The sequence below is a fragment of the Lonchura striata genome, chromosome 3 (assembly GCF_050655825.1).
Source record: "Lonchura striata isolate lonStrDom1 chromosome 3, ASM5065582v1, whole genome shotgun sequence".
In the NCBI taxonomy this organism is placed as follows: Eukaryota; Metazoa; Chordata; class Aves; order Passeriformes; family Estrildidae; genus Lonchura; species Lonchura striata.
The window spans coordinates 68,724,733-68,735,049 of NC_140705.1; positions in this window are offsets into that span (position 1 = coordinate 68,724,733).

Genomic DNA, 10,317 nt, shown 5'->3' on the forward strand with positions numbered 1-10,317 from the left:
GTTCTCAGTGCTTCTGTAAATCTGGTCATTGATTAAAGTTTCTAGACATGATTTTAAGACTCTTACCAGGAGCAAGCAGCCTTGGAAATCCCAGATAAACAGCTTACAGAAACAGGGTTATACACAGCACTGGGTGATGGTTGATTTGACTACGTATAGAAATGTACAGACCACTGTGTGAATACAGGAGAGATGAGAGAGGATAGGAAATGCTTAAGCGCTAAAAATCATGTACATGTACAGAGATATGTTAGAGCTTACAGAAGAAGAATTATATGGCTTCAGTGCAAATAAACTTGGACTTAGTTTTGAACTATAACATGCTCCTAGATCCTGCATAATTCCTGGAAGAAGAGAGAAAGGAAAGGAAAGGAAAGGAAAGGAAAGGAAAGGAAAGGAAAGGAAAGGAAAGGAAAGGAAAGGAAAGAAAGGAAAGGAAAGGAAAGGAAAGGAAAGGAAAGGAAAGGAAAGGAAAGGAAAGGAAAGGAAAGGAAAGGAAAGGAAAGGAAAGGAAAGGAAAGGAAAGGAAAGGAAAGGAAAGGAAAGGAAAGGAAAGGAAAGGAAAGGAAAGGAAAGGAAAGGAAAGGAAAGGAAAGGAAAGGAAAGGAAAGGAAAGGAAAGGAAAGGAAAGGAAAGGAAAGGAAAGGAAAGGGTAAAATTTACTTGATACCAGTGTAGGACATGGAAAACCGAGCAGTTGCTGAAGCGAGTTTTTCAGAGAAGCTGTCTGTAGTCAGACTATAACGTTCATTAGCAAAAGATGGTGGAGGTAAAGGGCCTGAGCAGGAGTATAGAAAATATGTATAACAAATAGGATACAATAAATTCTATTTCAATACATACTACATAAGGCTCCATATCCCAGATCAGGAAAACATCTCCTGTATATTGAAACATACTTCCTCCTAGCAGACAAGGAAAACAACTTCCAAGCCTTCCTCAGTTCCACTAGTAGGCCAGCCTTGCATGTCTGTCAGTCTTCACAACCCCAGGGCACACATGCACTATCTGGAGGCCAGAGTACAGCAATAACAAATCAAGCGGGTTACACAGCACCTCTCTGCTCTCAACACAAACTTTCTGATTGTGCTTGTGGCCATCATTAACCCACAGTGGCCATAAGCACTCTACTGCTTTTTTATCAGTGACCTATAACAGCTCTTCACAGCTTGTGCTGTAAGACTTTAACCTGCGACATGGGGTAAAGGCTTCTGCTACATTCCTTCAGCAAGACCCATCAGGATTTTAATACTGCCACATGCCTGAAGTATTCTATAATATGTATAGAGAAGCAGGAATCCAATTCCTCTCAACAATCTGCTGGTTTGGTGCCCTTGTGGATGTGATCGCCAGCTCACCCTTTGTGTGCTGTAAACAGCTAAAGAAGAAGCTGCTGCCTTGGTCAGGTGTTGCCAGGGGACAACAAAAACAGTGGTCGCACAGATTGTGCCCCAGACAAGTGTCCTTGACATAGGTGAGCAAAGGTTGGTTGTGAAACTCTGCATTGCAGCATTATAAGAAACTTCTTAATAGACCCAACTTCACATGCAGCTCTTCAGTGCTTAGGAAGTTCATCCACTTCTTGGTCTTCAGCAGCCCTGCTGCTGTCTGTTGGGCAACTTCAGATTATCTGTGTTATTATTTTCTTTCTAAGAGCCATTGGTCAAAGAAAGAAACTTCACTGAACCACCAGTGTTCAAAAAGTTGTTTATCTAGTCTGTTCCACTGCTATTTGACTTGAAATGAATAAAAGTAATTAGCATAAAGCATCCGGGTTCTGCAAGTTGAACTGCTGCCCCTGCTCCTGTGCAAAGAGGTCTGAGTTCTCATCTTTGATGTCACTTGCATTTAATGAATTTGCTGGCAATACTGTTAGCACTCTGCAACTATGGACTCTCATTAATGTGTAGTTCTAAAAATCTTTTAGAAATGGTTTTGCAGAAAAATGAAATTAATGAAAATGAAAATGAAAATAATTTGAGATTTTTAGATATGAAACGATCTTTGTATTTGATTTTGTACTATGGTAGTTCAGAAAACTTGTCCTTATTTACATGGGCAAGTTTTTAAATTCTTTTGAGGTTTCATGACTTCTTGGATTGTGTTGCTTATAACTACCAGGCTTTCATGGTTTAAACCTGAAGGACTAAAGAAAGTATCATGGCTGAACCTTAAGGTCTGTCCTTCTTCAAAAGTTGCTTTCTCCCAAAGTTATCTGCAAAATTGTGAGGCCTTTCTATTCGGTTCCACCCCAGCTAAGACATACCAGGGGAGGCTGTCAGATAGACAGGCCTTTTGCCAAACCAAACAAAAATAAACTGGTATTCTGGTTCAACATTTTCTTTTGCTCTGCACCCCATGAGGCCCATGATTACAAAACACAACAACATTTTGAAGTAAATAATTCTTCCTATTTCTACTCAAAAAAACAAGTGGTACAGAAATCTGATGCTGAACAAGACCTGCCAAGTATCTGGTGGGGAGTAGGAGTATTAATAAATACTCTGAATTAGGCAATTCTCCCAAGTTTGTCACAACACTTACACCTCCATCTTTTTCATTTTGTGTCCCACAAAAGTATGAGCTCAATTCCGTGCACTCCACTCATTTCACTTTAAATAATCTTTTGAATAGACAAATTATTCTAAAGCCTTTTGTAAGGTGACCATTAGAATAGAGAAATTTAACTATGGTGGTGTAGGCACACACCTTCTGCATCTAATACTTAAGCCAATACAATGTGGCACATTTCATGACAAGATGTCACATTTCTGGATGAGACATTGTGGCCAGGATGCTGAAAAAAATTGACATTTCCTTTCAACGGGTTCAGCAATCTGATTTAACTACAGGGCAAGCATCTAAACTAGTGCCTGCTCAACATAACAAATGAACTAGCTAATAAATCCTGAACCTGTAATTTCTCATTTGGATTCTGAGAACTTTGTTAGAAGCTTTTTTAATGCTACTGCATTGCAGAGTATACGTAGTTAGGCTTGCAAAATACTGCTGATGGGATACTTCTGTCCTTCATTCGGAATGGGCTCATCTCCAAGTCATGGGTCTACGTCACCATCTTTGGGATCCAGCATCTCTCTACCATTAAACATTTAGCAATTCTGTTAAAAGCCAAACAGAGGGCTGGGAACCAGTTTTCTCAAGGGAAAAAAATGTCCTTTCATTGTTGGGCTTTCTCTGTGCCTGGGCATGTTACATTTCACTATTAATCCTGACACAGACCTCATTCTCAAAACACGTCTATATAAAACCCTCATAATAAATCAGGATTTATTATTCTAATCTCATTTAGGTCATACAGTGGCGTAAAACAGTACAAATGTAGGGTCTTAACCCATAATCCTTAAGGCAGCCATTGGCTTCACATAAAGTAATGCCTACGCTTCGAGGGCAGAAGCTCTCCACACTAATCAGAGTAATGCAAATACCTTTAAAGCAAGAAAAGTGTGGTTTCATAATTTCAGCCCATATGCGACCAAAATAAAATCTTCCAAAATACGTAACTCAGTGAATAGAAGATTGAAAGAGACAAATTCTGGAAACAGAAGCATTTGTTTCATTTTTGAGCTTTGTCTCTATTAGTCTGGTAGAATGTTGATTTCAGGCTCTCCTGCAGACTTCTCAATACGAAATAGGAGCAGTGTGAATCTTGGAATTGTAGTTCAGATACTAGAATCATAAGAAAGTCCTGGACACTCTGAAATTACTGTCTGTGTTGCATGTTCCTTGGATTTAAAGCAAGACTCAGAAAACTGAGATCTAAGATTTAGAAGAATCAAAAACTATGTATTGCTTTTCAATATTTAAATCATTCTTTGCAGCTTTCAGTTTCCTGGATGCCTCCATAACCCAGAAAGACACTTTGAATCCTTGCTAGCACTTTGAATCCTTGCTAGCTCAAGCAGAATATATCCCCTCCTTTGCTAGCCTCCTCTGCTTTCTTTGACTTATGGTTTACCACATTCTTTGCACCCATCCCCAGCCCCCACTGGAAAAACCCACCAAAAGGGAACTAAAGCAGTTGGGCATTTCCCTTTGGTGGGGATTCCCTTAGACAGATCCGTCAACTGTGCATGAGCTGGCTGGAAAAAAGAAGTGGATTACATGTGAACTGATACCAGAGGAAGGTGGATTTGAGTGCTAAAGGTCGCTTGACCCAGTGTCTGGGCATTTCTATTACCTGTGACATTTCCTAGCAGGGAACATATCTTCTCTCACAAGATTTGACAAGTAAAAAACACAAGTCCATTTGAAAATGGATTATTTTACCACATCCAGCAAAGTGAGTTAATTAATTTTCTTTCCTTGGCTTCTGATACTTAGACAATATGAAGCCTCTGGCTCACAGCTAACAAACCCCCTCGATGTTAGAAATCACCTGATTCAGCTCTGATTACCTGCTCATTCAAGCAACTGAGAATTCAGCTGTGGCAGCAAAAGTCCAGAATCTTGATTAAGCCTTCTCTGTTTAATGTCTCAAGAGGGTTTTTAACTCCAGTGTCCTAAATCTATGCCAGTTAGTGCTGACACCTAGGCTAGCTCGGAGGAAGATGAGAGTTATGCTGGGAGGTATGCTCACAGACAGGCCTGAGCAGCTTGGTGCTCCTTCAGTTTCTGAAACCGCGTTGCCATGGCTGTGCTCTGAATGCGGCCACTGCAAAAACTTGTCAGCTACAGGTCTCCCCTTGGATTATTGATGAAGACAGTTTTGTCGGTGAAGGGACTTCAGTCTAGCCTTTCTGGGATATAAAAACAGGGTGGAGAGGGATAGCCACTGTAGCTGGAAGCAAAGGATCTTGTCTGCCACTGCAAGGTGATGTAACTGAGCAGAGGAACAGAATTCCTGAGATATGTGTCAGATTCACAGCTCAGAAAAGCATTCCTACAAGATGAGCTTTCTTTGATCATTACTGAATCTGTACTTCAGCGTATCTGGAAAGACCTGAGATGCATTTGTATTTCCTGGCCTAAAACCAAGTAGTTAACAAACCTTTTGCAAGCAAATTTGCATTCAACTTTTGACAAGTCAGATCGAGCCAACAGTGCCCTTCCTTGCCCTACACATGGATCCTTCGAATGCCATATTCCATGTTCACCCTCGTGTGTTTGTGCTGGGACTTTCTAGCTGGCAGGGGATTTGTCCAAGCTGTCAGTGCACACCTGAGGGCAGAGCACTCCGGCAGCACCTCCAGCTTCGACTTCGATTAGAGGAACGCGACGGAGCGGGCACCCATCTGCCAGCAGGCTGCCAGCTGCTGCCCCCGGACCATGCTGCGTCCCCAGCCGCTCCGAGGGGCCTCCCTGTCAGCGGAGAGGAGGCGGGGACACTGCGGAGGGGTCTCGCCTCAAGCCACCCTCTGTGCCCGTCTGCCAACAGCAAGGGACAGGGAGGGCTGGCTCAGACCCCCCCACTCTGGGAGCCGCTCCCTGTGTCCTGGAGCCGCGGGGACAGGGCAGAGGCGGCGGCACGAGGGCAGCCCCGGCGCAGGAGCGGCACAGGGAAGGCGGGAGCGGCAGCCCCGGCCCAGGAGCGGGACAGGGAAGGCGGGAGCGGCAGCCCCGGCGCAGGAGCGGCACAGGGAAGGCGGGAGCGGCAGCCCCGGCGCAGGAGCGGGACAGGGAACGCGCCGCTTCCCTCACGGCCCCGCTTGCCGGCGCCACCGCGACCCCTCCAGGGCAAGGAGAGGCGGGATCAGCTCCATCAGCGCCTGCTGATGGGTTTGAATTCCGGCTTTGTTAGGGTGGGGTTATTTGGTTTGGGTTTTTGTTTAGTTAGTTTGGGGTTTTTTTATTATTTCTCTTTTTCCTTTTGTCTTTTTTTCTTCTGTTCACTCGAGACGGACACAGAGATTGCAGCTGCTTGCTTTCCCCTGCAGCTCAGTGTGTGCTGAGGGCATCTGCTTTTCCGCAGTGCCAGTCTGTTTTCTCCATAAAGCTCCCCTGGAAGAGGAACAGAGGTTGTTACATAGGTTCATGTCCCCAGCCAGCTGCACTTAGCCAGGCGGTTTCCTGTCCCGACCGGCAGCTTTTATGTATTTACTCCTGTTGCAAAGCAGTAGCCAGCATTGTCCTGATTTATTCTGCAGGGTTTTGCTTGCTTGTGAACTGTGCCTTAGTGGCAGAAATCGATTGAGCTTTATCTCCTCCTCCTTGACATCATTAAAATACATTTATGTGAAAAAAAATAATAGCTGGCTTTACAAAATGTTGGTTTTATTGGGGGAAAAGTGCCAAGGTTGTATTGCATGTCCATAAACGAAACTGCATGTGTTTCAAACGCAGTAAAATAAAAGGTGATATTTTCACGAGTGCAATAATCATGCCAGCAATTTATGTTTGTTTTATTGTGCAGAACATTAAGTGTGTTAGACTTCAAATGGACCAGCTGGGGAAAAAAAATGCCTTAGTGCGTGGAGCAGAGCAGTAAGAGTGGGAAAAAAAGAAAATAATGAAGAGGGGGGAAAAAAGAAAAGAGAAAGAAGAACGTTTGCAAAAACAGAGTTGCAGATGTTTTTACAGGAACGACATTAAAGAGAAAATCTACTTGGAGACAGTAAATAACATTTTGTAACCTTTGGGGTTTTTTGCAAAATTCTCACAAGCAAGTTGTTTGATGATACCATCATGTGGATAGCAAAAACTCCATCTTTTTTTAATATTTTCATAAAACCATGTCTATGTAAGTTTATTATATTAAATAAGCATCTTAGCCACTCTTGTGGCTTAACCCAGGAAGAAACTAATCAGCATTATTGTTCTAAATCCAAAACACTGCACCGTATCATCTGAGAAGAAAAATTATTCCATCCTAGCCCAAACCAGCACAACCACAACTATAATTTCTTAATAATAATATTTGATGATAAATTTATAATCAATCATAATTATAAAATAAAAAACACATTATATAGCTATATTGACATTATCCTTATTATATTGCTAAATGTAATTTAAATTATAATTAGGTAATAATTTATAATGCCTAAGTATTAAGTAACAAGATATGAACTATTTAAATATTAGGATATGATGGAATTAAGGTTGTTGCTGTGAGTTTTTTGGACACCATTGCAAGTGCCTTTTAGTTCTACCTTTAGTAAAAGTTTTTCCTCCAGGACCCTTACTTAGGAGGACAAAATGGTAATGCAACAAATGTTTTAGGAGGAACCAGAGTTGTTAAAATGCAATATGCTTGGTTATAAGGTTTAACATATATGTGAGCTGAGATTTGGTAAGTACAGGGAGAGCTGAGGAATTCTGCAGAGAGGAGAGGTTAGAAACTATCCAGTGGTACATGCTGTGAAAGGAAAAAGAATAGAAAGATTTAACAGCTGGGATGGAGAGCAAGGAGGAAGTATTTGGCCTGGACTTCTATCACCTCCAGCTGTGCTGACTTTAGGGTTTTTTTTTGAGGAAAATGCAGTATTTCCAATCCTTTTATAGAATGGACAACTTGCAGTAAAATTACTTCAATCATGTTTGCTATTAAAATGTTTTAAGAGGTGTGTTCCTGTGTGCTGGTGTATTTGCTTTGTCTTAACTATGTCATTGCAGAGAATGTTTCATCAGAAACTGCTTGGTTTTGGTCTATTTTTCACATTTTGTTGCCCCATATTTTTTTAAGAAGTAATGACTATCTCAATCTCAGCTAAGGAAAGGTGGTACAGCCATATGATTAATGAATAGAAAAAATTATACAGAATTTCAATCTACTTTAATGAAAGAAACTGAGCAGCTGAATTACAGTTTTATTAACTGGTATGAAATGTTTTCAGATTTGCGTAACCTAATTTATAGGTTTAAATGCAAGAGATGTACTAAAGAGGCCTCAGCCAACAGCGTTGATGACAGCTAAAATCAAAAGCAATTTTAAGTAATTGGCAGTTCTTGGGACTGCTTGTCCCAACATATATCCTGCTAAGTATTGGGGATTTTGAGAACCACAAGTATAGAATTGTAGTCCTTCAAGGTATATGGTACTTGGCCATTTATTTTATATTGCTGTGTGTCCTGTTGTCCTATACTAAAAAAAATGTTAAGACATGAAGGAGAGAAAGAGAAAGAAAGAGAGAAAGAGAGAAAGAGAAAGAAAGAAAGGAAGGTTGATTCATTTCCAGGACTGCATCTTCAAGAATGTAGGCTATGCAAGCCTCTGTCTATCAGCAGGCAGCTTTGGTTATAATTTGGTTGCAATCTTACCAAATCTGCTCTAACAACCTGTATATTTTATTATGTTTATCAATAATTTTAAATTAAGGGTAGCAAAGTAGTAATGTCAGAAAATGTTTGCATTTAAAAAGAGTGCAATTTGGTAGTCAGAAGACAGTAGGGAGGATGCATGGTCAGTTTCCCCCTTAGGGCTCTTTAAGTGAGTAACAAGAAAAATTCAGTTTAAAAATAAATAATTTTTATTTGTTAAGTTTACAGAGCTTTGTAAAAAGAAAGTGATTTCTATTTAAAGCAAAATGAAAGCATGAAGCTAGTTTGCACACTGCATACTCTTTAAAAAAACCTTATAGCAGTATATAAAAAATTCATTTAGTGGTAGAAGGAATTATATATATTTTGGAAAAAATGTGCTTTCTCCTGCAAGACAGAGAACATGGGAAAATATCAGCCATTTTAAATTCACCATAAAACCTGAGATTCCTGAGGACATACAAATGTTTCTATGAAATTTTGAGATAGATAGCTATATATGCAAAGTAACTGAAAATCCTGAACACTCAGTAGTAACAAACTCTGTCCTTGCAGAAGGATCACACTGATATAAACTTAGCCTTCTGAGTGTGTTAGCTTTCATTATATATTCTTTTCTTTTATTACCATCAACCTTATTTTTAACATTTTTTTTACATTTAAACAATTTTATGAGCATTTTTTAAAAATTTGCCTTTCTAATACTAGATCTGTGCATTTTTAAACTCCTAGGAACCCACATGCTGCCGAATTGTTAAAAATAAGCTTGAACATTACCAGAATTGGAGTAAATAACTTTACTAACAGTGCCACCACGTGTCTTTTTAGGCAGAGACACATAATGTTGATTTTATCCCCCCCACTTAGGGACATATTTCTGTCTTGGAAAATATGACTCCTTTCTTTGTTGAAGTCACTTTATATACTCATCTCATTCACATTTTTATGATATACTGGCCGAACATCTAATCAAATAAGAATTCTTAAGAATTCTTAGGGTGTCCAGGTATTTGTGGTAAGAATTACTCTAGTCACTGCAGATGTATTCAGTATCTAGCCACTCACATGAACTTGGAGAGGGTATTTTAAATGCTGTCTATCCATTTGAATTCCATATAAATATCCAGATCCATGTAGTTACAGTCAGGAAATATTAATAACCTTTCCCAGTTTCAGTCTAGGTGGTTTTGGTTATACAATTGGTAAGAGTAAACAGAATCAAATAGCCATATCAGCCAGATCTTGGATCCACTGCTACTCTTCATAAATTCACATATGCTAAACAGAAAGCAAATATCCCTCCCACCCCCTCAAATAATTATGTCACCAGATTATGAACTGATGTATGTAGACCTTTCAACATGGACCTTTTTGGTTTTATTATCAGACACCTTGATATAAGTAAAAAGTTTCTGTAACTACACAGAATATAAGTTTTAAAATCACTAGTGTACAGATCTTCAAAGAAAAAGAAATTAAAATATGTTGAATGTGCTTAATCAGTCACTATTTCTAAAAGACATTATTTGCAAGCTGCCATGCACACAGACACCAGGTCTTCCTCAGGTGCATTAGTTTGGGTTGTGCCTTTTTTTTTTTTTTTTTTTTTTTTTTTTGTCTGATTGAATTTTGCACATATTCAATGTCCAGAAATCTTGGAGGAAGATATATGGCAATAATTTATAATCATTTAAATAATAAAATAAAACAAAATTTAAAGAGTTTAACTTTTAATTACAAGCTCCAAAATAAGATTGGTAATTTAACTAAAGTTCTAATTAAGATTAGTCTGCTTGGGGAATATATATTTTCATCTATTATAACATTGTTTATGAGTCTTGTAATTAACATTAAAATTAAGTGGTTTTTATTTAAATCTCTGACCTTGCTTTTACGTTGTGTGTGTGCGTAGTGACCGAAGGCAGCTGGGGGCCGCTTGCAGAGGGTATGACCTATTAATAAATCTAGTAAAAAGGTGTGTTTCTCTCGATTTAACATAACAGGTCTAGCAGCAGCTCGGATCAGCCCCTTCCCTGCGGGTGCCTTCATGGCAGGGGCCAGCGGAGGGTGCTGGTGTTACTGTTCTGCGCCCGAGCACGA